Source organism: Wyeomyia smithii, chromosome 1, assembly GCF_029784165.1.
Source record: "Wyeomyia smithii strain HCP4-BCI-WySm-NY-G18 chromosome 1, ASM2978416v1, whole genome shotgun sequence".
In the NCBI taxonomy this organism is placed as follows: domain Eukaryota; kingdom Metazoa; phylum Arthropoda; class Insecta; order Diptera; family Culicidae; genus Wyeomyia; species Wyeomyia smithii.
Genome location: NC_073694.1, coordinates 201292151 through 201307232, shown reverse-complemented (window position 1 = coordinate 201307232; position 15082 = coordinate 201292151). Strand labels below are relative to the sequence as shown.

The 15082-nt window shown below is 38.0% G+C and overlaps 1 protein-coding gene across 4 annotated transcripts in view; it reads right to left on the bottom strand.

Annotated features, from left to right (window-relative positions):
* LOC129718794 (uncharacterized) overlaps window positions 1-15082 on the bottom strand; it is a 346046-nt gene that overhangs the window by 324292 nt on the left and 6672 nt on the right. The gene's annotated exons all lie outside the window — the stretch shown is intronic.

The window sequence follows — 15082 nt, the reverse complement described above, 5'->3', positions numbered from 1 at the left end:
TTTCATCTTTAGAATTTTGCGTAACACTTTTTAATAATGTTAATCAACGATTATTTATTTTAATAAGAACAAGTGTGTATATAAGAGCAATCCCACAAAAAAAAATACGGGCAACTTAATCGACCATTTTTTATTTGGCTGAAACTTTGCATAGACGTTTTTATGGGCAAAATTGTTATTGGATAAGTTTTCTAAAATACGAATCAATTTTGAAATATTTAACATGTTTGAACAGCCGGATTGCATGCAGATTTAAACATTTCACTGTCAATTTTAGAGCAAACTCCCATTGAGAAAAAATTAAATCTTTAATGTTATATATGTTTTGTCCTAAAAAGGACAATTTATTGTTCAATTTAAATTGGATGTGCTACTGATCGTATCTTTGCGCTACCAAACAGTGGGAAACGTTGGGTTGAAAACGCAACAGAGAGCTGTTTATTTTTGGACGAACTGCGGATTATAATTACCGGCATCCCCAGAATATTCGTGTTGTTGCCAAAAAAGGCAGAGCTCAACCGGAGGACTAACAAACTACTAGCTTTGCTGGTGAACTTTTTCCAACGGTCGCAACATCCGATAGTAAAATGATTTATTTGAGCAGAAGCAGATACTTATATAGCTCAAAAGAATGTTGTAAGAGGCCACGCGCGTTTTGTAGCTGGTTCCTCTTTTTTATTGAGTTTTGTCTTCTCTCATTTTCGCTGGACGCAAGATGCAATGATTCCCATTCATGTTGGCAACCAGTGAAAAGGACCGATTGAGTTTTTACATGTTGGAACGTCAAGCGATTTTTAGCAAAATATGCAGACCACAGAAACTTTCCCAGCTGGTGTCGAGGTACGATGCTGGCCTAGCAAGCCAGTCGTCGTAGGTTCGAGTCTCGGCTCGGGAGACACTGTTAGTGTCAGTAGGATCGTAGCGCTAGCCCCGCAATTGTCATGTACACTTAAAAGTTGGCTGCGAAGTCTGTGTATATTAAACAGAAGGTCGAGCTCTGATACGGGATGTAGCACCAAGGCTTTGCTTTGCTTTGCTTTGCTTTGCAGAGCACTCTTGATAACTCAACATTTGATTGCGCTGTAGCGTGTTTGTGTAGACATGATTTGCACATATAAATACGAGTGCACAGAACAGTAATAAAACGAACACTATGCGTCGCAATCAAGTCAGAGAAAGAAAATGTTAAACTTTCGATCATTTATTTGCTTTGCCCTTGAAAGAACAATTTGTTGTTCGATTCAAAATTGAATTATGATGCTGATAGCATCTCTGTGCTAACTCAGCAGTGAGAATCAGCCACTCTGACTCTGTAGAAAACTGTTTTTAAACATTGAAAACTAGACACGGCCGACAGATTATGGTCGCCAAGTTCCAGAAAGCTTACGTTGTTGCCAAAACAAATCAGAGCGTCATCGAAGGAAGTGGCCATCTGTTAGTATAATGATTTGTTTGAGTCGAAATCAGACTCAGCAAGTTAACTGTTACCGCTACTGCTACAAGCTGTACTAAACTGAGACCGTACTTCCTATCATCCACTGACAAAATGAAGTTGAACAAAAGCAGGCATGACAAACTACAATTTTCTTCATTCGGGCGGTAGCGTGGATGATTTCTCCACTAATTGCTGCATAAACTAAGAAAATCAGTACCACAAAAGACCAAAACCCTAGACGCAGTGGTCTAAATCTTACAAAAAAGGAAACCCGTTGAAACCTACCCGTCTTATAAGCATTTCAAAATGGACACATGTTTCCTTGATTCCGTTTTTGGCATTTCATTTCATACCCAGAAACTTAGTTCTACGTCAAAATAAGAAAATAATATGGATATGACCTAGATGAGATTTGGAATGGATTTGGATTTGATTTTGATTGGATTTGGATTGGATTTATATTAGATTTTGAATGGATTTGGATTGGATTTGATTTGGATAGGATTTTGATTGTATTTGGATTGGATTTGGATTGGATTTGGATTGGATTTGGATTGGATTTGGATTGGATTTGAATTGGATTTGGATTGGATTTGGATTGGATTTGGTTAGGATTTGGATTGGATTTGGATTGGATTTGGATTTGGATTGGATTTGGATTGGATTTGGATTGGATTTGGATTGGATTTGGATTGGATTTGGATTAGATTTGGATTGGATTTGGATTGGATTTGGATTGGATTTGGATTGGATTTGGATTGGATTTGGATTGGATTTGGATTGGATTTGGATTGGATTTGGATTGGATTTGGATTGGATTTGGATTGGATTTGGATTGGATTTGGATTGGTTTTGGATTGGTTTTGGATTGGATTTGGATTGGATTTGGATTGGATTTGGATTGGATTTGGATTGGATTTGGATTGGATTTGGATTGGATTTGGATTGGATTTGGATTGGATTTGGATTGGATTCGGATTGGATTTGGATTGAATTTGGATTGAATTTGGATTGAATTTGGATTGAATTTGGATTGGATTTGGTTTGGATTTGGATTGGATTTGGATTGGATTTGGATTGGATTTTAATTGGATTTGGATTGGATTTGAATTGGATTTGAATTGGATTTGAATTGGATTTGGATTGGATTTGGATTGGATTCGGATTGGATTTGGATTAAATTTGGATAAAATTTTGAGTGGATTCGGATTGGATTTGTATATGGATTTGATTTGGATTGAGTTTGGCTTGAATTTGGGTTTGATTTGGATTGGATTTGGATTGGATGGAGTGGATTTGGATTGGATTTGGATTGGATTTGGATTGGATTTGGATTGGATTTGGATTTGGATTGGATTTGGATTGGATTTGGATTGGATTTGGATTGGATTTGGATTGGATTTGGATTGGATTTGGATTGGATTTGGATTGGATTTGGATTGGATTTGGATTGGATTTGGATTGGATTTGGATTGGATTTGGATTGGATTTGGATTGGATTTGGATTGGATTTGGATTGGATTTGGATTGGATTTGGATTGGATTTGGATTGGATTTGGATTGGATTTGGATTGGATTTGGATTGGATTTGGATTGGATTTGGATTGGATTTGGATTGGATTTGGATTGGATTTGGATTGGATTTGGATTGGATTTGGATTGGATTTGGATTGGATTTGGATTGGATTTGGATTGGATTTGGATTGGATTTGGATTGGATTTGAATTGGATTAGGATTTGATTTGAATTGGATTTGGATTTGATTTGAATTGGATTTGGATTGGATTTGGATTGGATCTGGATTGGGTTTGGATTGGGTTTGGATTGGATTTGGATTGGATTTGGATTGGATTTGGATTGGATTTTGATTTAAAACTGGATTTGTTTGATTCGATTTGAATTGGATTTGGGTTGGTTTTAAATTGGATTTGGGTTTGAGTTGGGTTGGTTTTGGATTGGATTTTGATTGGATTTGGTTTGGATTTTGATTGGACTTGGATTGGATTTGGATTTGTTACTGGATTGGATTTGTATCGAATTTGGTTTGGATTTAGATTTGAATTGAATTTGGTTTCGGATTGGATTTGGATTGGTTTTTCATTGTATGTATTGAAATAGTTTGGTGTTTTTGCTTATGAAAGAAAAACAATTTCTCATACAGTACTTTAAAAGGTAAATTATTTTAAATCTCTGGTTTACTATTTCTGCGGGAAAATAAAAATATCAACTGTGCAGATTATCCTTTATTTGATTTAATTGCGACTTGTACAATAAACTTTGGTTAAACAAATGCAATCCTGAAAGATTTACAACGGAAAACAGAAGATATTTCTACTGTCAGCATATCGCTTGACAGATTAAAGCTCGTGCTTTCAAATCCATCAACGCCTACTGCAGCAACCGTTATCGGACACGCAAGTCTGTGACAGTTGTCATGCCGTTTGCGTTTTTACGATTACGCTACGCTATCCTTTGATGTTGTCATCCGAACCTGCCATCACGCTCAGACCCAATTAGAGGAATTAAATCTTCTCACGTCGATGAAATAGTTGGTACTTATCTACTAGCCTTTCAAGCTACTGATTGCAATTGGATTTTTAATTAGCTCGCAAATGAAAGAATTGCGCCTTCGAGAAGATTATGATGATGGTGATGATGATAATGATGATGATGGTGCATCTTCGTACAGAGTGAACAGGGAACGAAAAAAAAAAGCAGAAATGTCGGAAGGCCAAAAAGTGCGCCTAGAAAGGTGCGGAACGGCATTCGTTAGTGTAACTCTTAATGTGCAGAGAGATAAAAAAAATTCAGTAAAGGACTTGGCAGTATCGATCGGGTGGATTGCAATCCGGACGAGAACGAGGTGAAAACTGTCTTCTGTGGCTGGAAGGGGAAATTGGTGACATGACGGAAAGTTCACAAAGAAGAATACCACAGCACAACGGGCACAAAGTTTTCTCAGTGTGTGTGTGTGAGGAAGAGGATGCTTTTTTTTGCTTGTCGCCTTGCAGGATATCTTCTGACAAGTGATCAAATCTTGTCGTTGCGTGTCCTTCCGGGGGTTTCCGCCTCCTGTGTTTTGTTACTGTCGGGTTTTTAGAGCAGAGAGAAAAAAAACCGAAGCAGAAACAAAATCAGGTCATTCGAGAATCTAGGAAGGGATTTGAGACATCGCCGGCTTCAAAGATGCTGCCAACACGATAATCCAGCTGTAAAATAACGAAATTGAACGACCCTTCCGGATTTAGGAAGTTGTAAAGCGAGACGCAGAGACGGGAATCAAGATGTCGTGTCAATGAGAAAGTGTTTTAAATTTATTACTCTGCTGGAAAGGTTTTTGTTCGTATAGATTCAGGACAAAATCTCATTAAATTCGACATTTTGGACGCGAGTAAATTTGATTTTCCCTGTAGCGATTGTGGCCATGTCATGTTAGAGAAACTTTTTCTAATCCTTCAGTAGAGAGTTGCTCAAAAGTTGCTTCCATGGTATGGGGTAGGGAGGAATTTATTTACAACGAAGCAGCAGCGCTGCTTGGCCTCAAGGAAAATTATGTAAATACAATTAATTAGAGGTGGTTTCGCTTTGCTATGGTCCGTCCTGTGTGTGTGTATACACTGTGTGGGTGGAAAGAGGGTGGTTTAAAACCGCACTTTGAAACAAACCAACACAAAAGCAGGCATGCAAACAATAAGATTTCTGCCGTTTGTGTGTATGAGTCAAATAAATGAAGTGATTCAAATGATACCTCAAAGGCAAACATTCGTTACTTCGCATCATCAGATACAGATATGTATTTAGACCTGAGACCGTCTGTGGTCAATCGAGAATCCAAAGGACTTGAATCATTGCGGGTTGTTTCGAATCGCAGATCGGGGTAAGAATGAGTGGGAAGAACGCTGCAATTGATTGTGTTCGGTTCCGCCTTTTCATTCCAGGTTTGCACGGTGAAAGGTGTGTTGTTGTTGTCGCTGGGAGGATACAAGAAAACCACAAATAGACAAATGGAGATCGCTTTTATCATGCCGCACGCATAAACGCAAACACAGACACACTCGTTTGGTAATTTAAATAAACGTTCGTTTGTCTTGGAGGTCGAAACAGCAGCTCGTAAGGATCTCGGTTATCTGCCGTGCATTAGGCAAACGATAATGATAGGTGTTACGAGGGGCCGGCCGTTTGTGAAGATTGAACGGAGCCCACCTGGTCCGTATGGGAGCGCTTATCGTAAATGAAGATGGCTGACGCTTGATTACAGTGCAGTGGTGGAAGACTTCCGTCTCCGATGGTTAATACTTTATGACCTTCGTGCGTTCAATTCTGCTTGATGATAAATTTTGTACACTCTTGGCTGTAGGGCGGATGTAATCGGATTAGGGGAAAGAATATGATTTCAGTTCTGGTTGGTTGTTTTATGGCATGAGCTTAAGTACCGTGCTCTGATTAAGTAGGTTCACAAAACATATGTTTTTATGTGTTGGAACGCTTCAGGTTGGAAAGCTTCAAAAATAACGGAATACAAAACGACGTCAAGCGTGGACAGTGTCATAGATCAACAGTCGCAATTTATCATGACCTGCCCTCAATTAATCATCATTGAAAATAGTTTCCCAGCTGAACTGCTTTCTTCAACCCATTTTCCACTGTGCTGTGGATATTTCTCCCCCTAAGGGACTTTCAAGATTTTCAACAGTTTTTGTTCGCAACAAAGTAGTAGTTAGGTACCCCATGCAAAAACAAAACAATAAATCCATTCCTTTTACTGGTTCACCCATAGCGGGCAGATTGCCTCGCCCGAAGCAAACTTGTGAGTGGGTGACGACGAAGATGCAGCAAAATAGCTGTTGTTTTTTTTTCTCTTGTTTTTCTAGTGTGATTATCCCACTGCAACTGTCTTCTCTCCCTGAACGCAGACGCGCGCGCGTATGTACCCCCATTATTCACCCCGATGATAGCAAATTGAGTTATATTTAACCCCACTTTTTACCGGTAATTAATTTATTTTCTTGTTTTCCCATCTATTTTCTTCAGCTGGAAGCGTCATGTTCTACCCCTGTTCCATCTCCGTCTCGCTGTGATTTAGATGCTTTGGAAGCATGGATTTTTGGGTTGACCGCACTGTGGTAAGAGTTTCATTTTTTTTTTTTTCGTGAAACTTTGTTTAGTGGTAATGGATATGCGATGGGGAATGGCAAAAAAATGTTAACCCAAATCGTTCTAAAGGTGAACAGAGGGCGAAGCTCCATAGTTTATTTTGGATCTTACAATGAACCACCGTCATACGTACTTTTTTGGCGGCAGCTCCCTCAAAAAAGCAAATATTCATATAATCATTACGTATTGCCAGTCCCAAAATTGAGTTTTTATACGATCATATTCAATTTGGTTCTCGTAGCATTCTGCTGCAGTACCGGTAGTGAAAGCGGAAGGCAAGCAGTGGCCGATGGAAGAGGAACATCTAAATTTCCTCTAGACATGCGGTCGTCCCTCGGACACAACCTATGATTTTTTTTACTGGTTTTATAACACGTTATGCATCCCGTTAAAAGGTAACTTCTAATAACAACGGTGTTCATGTAGCTCCAAATGGAGTGAAGGAAGGTAACTTCTAACTAACAGTCAGCAAATCAAAACCTCCTGTTCAACTCTTGTTTATATTTACTTAAACCAAGAATGACTTGGTTTTGGCTCATGTCACGACATTTTGATCCAAACAAATTTGAATCATGACATTTTGAACCATGTTCATGATCAATACTGCAGCCGTTTTGGACCAGTTTTGATATGCTTTGGGAAAATTTTTGATTCAATTATGATTCGTTTGAACTCATATTTAACCAATAATTGACACACTTTTAAACCATTTTTATTTTTTTTAACCGGTTTTAATCCTACTTGAAGAATTTTTCAACTCTATGTTTTCCACAAAGGGGATAAGGGACATAATGAACACACGGGGCGAAATAACCACCCCTCTTTTCTGCGAAACTGCGCATTTTATAATACAATATGGAATGTGAAACTCTTCCGTAGTTACTACAGTATCTCTTTATGTAAAACAAAAGTGATTTGTCTTTTTGAAATATGGAAATACATTTTAAAAATCAACTTGGTTTCCGGATGTTGGAAAATTATTACTATTAGGCACTACAAAATATGCTTTTACGGTCGTTTAAATGGCTTAATCAAGTATGTAGACATCAATATGAAGTATTAGTCATACTTCAAATTCCACCATCATTGAAGTTTTGATTTTAAGCTATAACTAGTATAAACATCTCATTCTAACTATAACTAATTCGATAGGGGCGAAATGGTCACCTTTAGGTGGGGTGAAATGAGCACACCTTGTCACATAAGCTCACCTGAAATTCATCTCAGTAGACTTGTGAGTTTGTCTGTTCCCATAGTCAGTGTTTGTTTACAGTGATGGTGCGAACATATATAAGAAAACCTTTCTGGGGTGCTCATTGTGCCTCACACACCGACTAGTTGCTTGTTTTTGATGCATGAATCTAATTTGTGTTATTCACTATTATACGATAAACTTTTCAATTTGTGAATAGTGTACCTTTAATTATTGATAGTTAATCCAAGTTTAGCACTGAAAACAGTTTAAATTTTTTGTCGTTTTAAATGCTTGAATCAGCAACCAAGTTAGGGTGTTCATTGTGCCCCTATTCCCCCTATCACTCATTTTTTATGTTTTGATAGATCGTAGCAAGCTGCGACCGCGAGTAGATGTAAAAGAGTTTTCGCTTGCGATTCTTTTGTGTATTTCTAGAAAATTTGTAAATATTTTTCGGTTCATCGTGCTAAAGTGGTTAGGAATTTGGAGGGAGTTGCAATCCCCATTTTTCTTCGCTGTGGTGAGTGAATCTTTGTCGTTTATCACTGTTTTTGGACCGCAAAGTTTTATCTGCAGAGAAAAAGTGTGCTACTTGGTTATGAATCATTTTATGCAGTTCGAAATAAAGACAAACCGGGGCTAAGTAAAGACGTGATTGAAAAGACTGTTTCTTGTCAATTAGAACCTGCACTGGCGTAGCGTGGGTCACTCTCTAGGGGATGACACCCATTAAGAAAATTTTCAGACGTGTTACCTTCAAAAGGGTGACATACGTGGGATTATTTATAAATTAGGTGGAGATCGAGGTGAAACCCCTCGAAAATTATATAAATTTTCTCCTAAGAGTATAATCTAAACCAATTTTTTCAAAAATGGGTAGATTTAGTGCAGTTAAAAACGAATGTGCTAACTCGCCCCCTGCTGGGGGTGACACCCAAGTTTTCCGCCCCGGGTGTCACCCGGTCACGCTATGCCACTGGGAACCTGTAACCTTAATTGTGCGAAGCTAAGTCAACGTTGTGCCAGACATGATTCAGGACAATTGCATAATGCTAATTCTTGGTAGAAGCCATTCCTGTTCAACGCGGAGCACGTTTCTTCGAGAGTACTAACAATCACCATGGAAACGGTTTGATTGTACATGTTTGTGTGCGAATGGTGAAAAATATTAACGAATTGCTTTGTTCGCTGAATGTTGACTCGATGTCTAATATATTTTGTTTATATTTACAAAAATGTTTTTTTATAATTTTGCACAAACTCCTTCATTCTCAATTCATATTCTTTTTAGAGAACGAGTAATGGCGGTATAACTATAATTTAAAAATGCTAGGAGTAGAGTTAGTACTGAAGTTCCAACCGTAACAGTTGAAGCGAGTAAAGGCACTATATCCTTGGTTTCGAATCCCGAACATAAGAAGGAAATTCTTATGTTCCATCCCAGGAGATTGTTCAAAGAAGGAGTGTTCTTTCTTAGCTTTTTCACTCCCAACGAATTATATTAGGGTAGATCTGCTGAATATAGACCACTTCCTTTAGTTGACCACCTGAACACCTTTTTCCAAATGACACATGATAAATATACTTATTTTGATAGGTTCTTTGATAATGTCAATAATTTTCTTCATCAGAAATGTTGCAATAGACGTTCACTATAATATTTTTAGTTAAAGCTGTAAAAATATTTTTTAATAACAGCTGCCCGATTTGCCATGGTTCGTTAACGTTTTCATAAGGAATGGCTTTACCAAAAACGTTACTGACATCACACTTTCCGAGCGAAAATTACCAGATTTTTGATGACCGGGTAGAATAATAGTGTCTTTAAAAGATAAGCAATCAATTTCACTAGAAAAACACTCAAAATTTGAACAAAAAATTGTGGTCCAATTAATGGTAGCAAATGGTTATTTTGACATGCTTCATTCCGAAAAAGTTCGATCAACACGCTGTCTTGCTGAGTACCGAAATAGACTTTTATTCACATCGAAGTAACACAGCGAATCATAGTTACCATAGATGTGTTATGATCGTGTTATTGTAACAAGCTGCAGCTTAAATGCGAAAAACGCCAAAAATTGGTGAAAAATATACTGAAGTAGCTGTTACTGCGTGTCTCCAAGCAATAAAAAGTGGTGTTTCGATTAGAGAAGCTTCCACGCTCCACCATAATGTTCCGTGCAAGCAGGAAGTGGTCAGGAAAACCACGAAAAGGAAAACCAGTTGCATTGTAAAGGATTCCCCATTTCGAAAGAGCGGCAGCGGCAGTCTACAGTTGCAGTTGTCTCAGAAAATCCTCGTTTTTCAAGGTTCGTACGAAATATTCAGAATTACTTAGGATGATTGACTACGAAGCGAGTAGAAAATGGCCACATCTATGAACATCTATGGATGGTCCTTTATAATTTGAAGCAATCTGCGGTATGGTGCAATTGTTCACAACTGAAACACCTGTTACACAGTGGATTAAAAAATTATTCAAGTATATCTGGCCCAAATTCCCAAATTGTTGTGGACCCAATTAGGAAACGGTGGCCCATTAAAGGAAACTGCAGCGATGATTTATTTCTTTTATTATAAGGAAATAGAGGTATTATCTTGTTGTTTTTCATGCAGAAAAGATAGAAAACATGTTACTGTTCTGTTTATACATAATGAAATACTTAATTCAGTTGAGATATTCACACTTATTCTTGCAAAATATGCAGCTACACTACTAAGTGGTCCACTAAAGGCAGTTATACCCCATTTCTTACACACGAATCGGTTGGTACGGATTGTCCCCGTTCTTAGCTTATATTGTATCATATTGCGCTACACAGTAGGCCTGGACGTTGACAAAAAAATGTATGAAAATCATTTTAAAAAAGTGGTAGATATAATTTTGCAGGATCCTTTTATACTTGTTTTTGAACCAGTTTCGCTTTGGATGTATTTTTGATTCAATTCTGGCTTATTTTACTCTTTTTTCCCCCTCCTTTTGTTTTTTCAAACATTTACTGACCTAATTTTTACCTATTTCTTACCCACTTTCCAATTTGTTTTTTAACTCTTTAACTCATTTTACCCTTTTTCACATTCATTTTTATCTTATATTTTACTTCGTTTTAAATTTTCTGTAGAACTCATTTATTTTAACCCATTTTTCGTTTGTTTTGACTTATTTTGATCAATTACAAATTATACGTGATCACTTACAAAATATATGTGGTCTCCGTGGCTCTGTGGTTAGCGATGTCGGTCGGCTAGCTCTTCCACACGATTGTGATACCGGGTTCGATTCCCGATCGATCGAATTTTCTCGACTCAGCACTGGGGCACGGTGTATCGTTGTACTTATCCTACGCATGCAAAATGTGCCAAAAACAATATCGATAACGAATTCTCTCAACTAATCTAGTTGATCGAGACCCTTATTAGCCCCCAGGCTGAGCGTGCGATATTTGTTGTTTACGTGCATTGTTCACTCAGTTTTGATCGATTTCTAACTTAGTAATAACCCGTTTTTAACTCTTTTTTCTTCGGATTATTTTTTGCTTAGTTTTTTTCCTATTTTTAACTCATGTCAACTACTGGATAATACAGTCCCAACAAATTCTCGTCTCAATTTCAACACACGTTTACTCCATTTGTACTGATGTTTTAAAATTATAAAGTCAACAAAGGGTTTTTCCCTGAAGCTCAAACTGGAAAAATATGACAGATTATAGCCTTTCAGCCGTTCCTGTGAATTGAGGTGCCTTTGGTAAGATTGGAAGCAGAGGAATTGCTCGTCGCTACTACGTTTGTTTAAGTGAAAACTTCATGGAGTCTCTGAAGTCTTTAGGTACCACGTGGACAGCTTGGGGGGGGGGGCGATTTGTGTTATGTCCACGGTCCATACAATTTTTTTAGAATTTATATGTGTTGTTGTTCCCGAGGGGGGGGGGGAAGGGGGGATGTTAGGTTCGAAATCGTTTAAAATCTATCCACGTGGTACGTGGATGGCCCCTTATGCACTTCTAAATTGGTTAGGAGCACCTGAATTCACAGGAACTGTTATAATCCTTCACATTTTTGAGCTCTGGGCATTTTGTTTTTCACTGGTCGACCAGTGTCATAATTAATATAAATAATCAATATAAATAATCAACCAAATATACTATTATTGATTAAATTTTTTTTCAACTTCTAGCATCGATTTGTATGGATGGAATTGCGCATTTATTATTTTTTAGTAGCCAACTCTGTTGCTAGATTGATTTTATTAAACACCTTTACTGCGTAAAACTCGGGGAGAAACTATTCTTATCTCCGATTTTCCTTTCTTTTACACTTATTTCCATTGAAAATCCTCCAATTACAGCACCTTGAAACTTTCTCCAAATTTCCTTATAATACGTCTATATTTTTCAGCATTTCATTAGATTTTATTTGGGGTCTTTTAATTAGTGCCCATCGAAATATGTTGTTTGTGATCCATCAACGTTGATTTTATTTGTAGGCATTTTTAAGTGTGATTATTCATTTTCTAGTTATAACAAAGGAGGATTTACTCACACTTTTACGTATCAGTTACTATAACAACAGTGTTTACTAACACTTAGTCGATTGCATTACTGAAAACGCGATAAGTGATCCATAATAGGGCAGTATACACGTTAATGATACAATACGAATAGGAAGAAACTGGGTAAATTAACGTATAGTGGACCCATTTTTATAGTGGACCACTCGCCAGAATAACTCAATTTCTTTTAACATTAAACCGGAATTTATAAATGTTTCTCGTGATTCTGATACAGATTAACTGGATAAGCTGTTACCCGATAGGAGTTATTTTAAAATTAATTTAGCCTGGATTCGTATCACAGCAAACTTCCACACAGCCTGTAAATTTCCGGCCAGAATAAATGTCAAAATCGTTGTAGGGTAGATCTGCCTTGGATAGACCGCTTCTTTGAGTGGACCACCCGCCAAATTCGTCAAGGTGGTCCGTTAAAGAAAGTGATTCATCCAAGGTATTTCTACTTTAGTATCGGTGATTACCAACTTACTCAAAAACACGTTTCACAGATTCAAGACAGTTGCCAAATTTTGAATACTTTATATGAAAGCCCTAGATGTTTCCTGCCTTACGACGTGCTGTTTAAAGAGTAGTATGCCTTGAAGCTTAAACTAACTCTAACGTTCCAATATAAATACTTCGAAAAAGAACTATCAATCTATGACAACTTATCATAATACTTTGTACGCTGCACGAAAAACGGTACAACTTTATTGTAGATCCCTTGAGGAGGACCAAGTCCAATGGCCGAAACGTCGGACATAACACATAGTAGCGCTTTGATCCACCGTTAAGACTGAAAAAGTATTTCCCTTGAAATTTATCTTTATGATTACCATTTTGCTCAAAAAAGTTTCCTATCTAGAAGCGTCTCATTCTCTCAATATTATTAGCATTTTAATAGTTTTGTGATATGAGACTCTTCAAATAAAAAGTTTTCCAGGGTTACTGGGCACATCGATACCGCTTTGAACGTTCTTTTAATTCAACTCTAAAGTGAGCAAAAATAAATAAACATGACCATTGAGAAAATCTGTGTAAATAATACTCAGTTCAAACAATTAGAGGATTGCAGAAATTATTTACAAAGTATTTTAAAACTTCATTTATTTGTCGACTGCACAGCAGCATCATTGCATCTCATAACTGCCAATACGAAATGAATATGGAATGTCCTTCAAGCCGATTGCATACCTCCCTACTACGCCAATTGAAAATATTTGAACTGGGTTCAAAAAAGTAAGTAAGTTCTGAACCTACAGAAACCTTTGCTGGAGAAAAACGAAATCGTCAAATTGAACTGATTCAAGCGAATTCAGTGCGGCGCTGAAAATTTGCATCGGAATAAAACGCCCAAATTATATTCTGTCAGCAACTGCGTAATAGAGTGTGGCGAATATTATCTCTTTTCTTTTGCATGATTACCTCCAGCAGTAAAAGTGGGCGAAGACCAAACAATACATTCTAAAGGCTGCTTTTTTCCTTCAGTTTCTTCTGGTTGAGATAAAACATGCGACTTTCTTTTCATTAAGCGAGTAAACAACTCCTCCAAGTGTGGCTTAAAGACGTTGAATGCTACCAACAATGTATTCTTCCTGTCACAAGCACCGACACCAGAAACCGACCAGAATTTAGCTCTTTTTGTTGGTAAGAGAGCTGTTTTGGTAAAATTCTGTCTTTTTGAAATAAACTATTTAATATGTTAAGTTTGAAAATATTTTATTTATTTTTTTTTTATCTTTTAGTATTGTTAATATTTGAGAAAATATTGGAACAACAAACAGTATTGCGGTCACCTATTTAACCTCCAATTGCCGCCTCCCCGTTTTCACACAGACTAAGCGCGATTTGTCGGCCAGCAACGCAGGAGCACGCATAGCTTACGCATGTTCCTAAAAATGTACATATCTACTGGCACGACATTACAGCACCAGTTTCGCCGTCTAATGACGCCGTAATGTAGAGCATCCCATTAAAATACTCCAACTGCGCGCCGATATCCGGCAGTGTCCAATGTGAAATCACACCCAGAAGACAGCTGAAGTCTTGACAATGGAAAAACTAGCCAAACCAAAACCATCGCATCGCCGCCGCGGTGCGTTTTCCGTGCGGACTGGAGGAAGCAGCAAACGCAAACGAGTCGTGTAACGTAAGCCGTGCCGTGCATGTGTGTGATTGAAATCTTTCCACCCACGGTGGGAACATTGCAAACCGGACAACAAGCAAGGGTAGCGGATTTTGTTTTCAAACCATAAGTCCAACGCCAAGATCATCAATCATCGGTTCGGGCCGGTCCAATAGTGGCGGGCGGCTTTCTGCTTGCGCTAATGCACGGCGCGCCCACCGCCCCTAGCGTCACTATGTACCTGTCCGTGCCCGTGCCCGAGGTAGTACTGAGTTTTCATCTGCCGGTATTTCATTCAGCAGCAAAATAACAGAAAGTTCCTGAGACAAAATGAATCACATGTCTGAAATTACCAAACCGTCATACTTTATCTGGAACCGGTTTTGAGTTACATACAAGTTTTCGAAATTGTTTTTGACTATCACAATTCGGCTTGCGAGAAGTGTTTCCAGTTAATTTAACGGTTGTCATTGTTGTACGATATACAATTATAACTTGTTTTGCCTCCTTACGGAGCCCTGGAAATATCAAAACTGTTGCTCGTCATTCTGTCTAAAAATAAGCCAGATGAAATTGCTCATGAGGGAGGGGTAACGCTGTGTTAAATGCCGGTGTACCTACATCCAG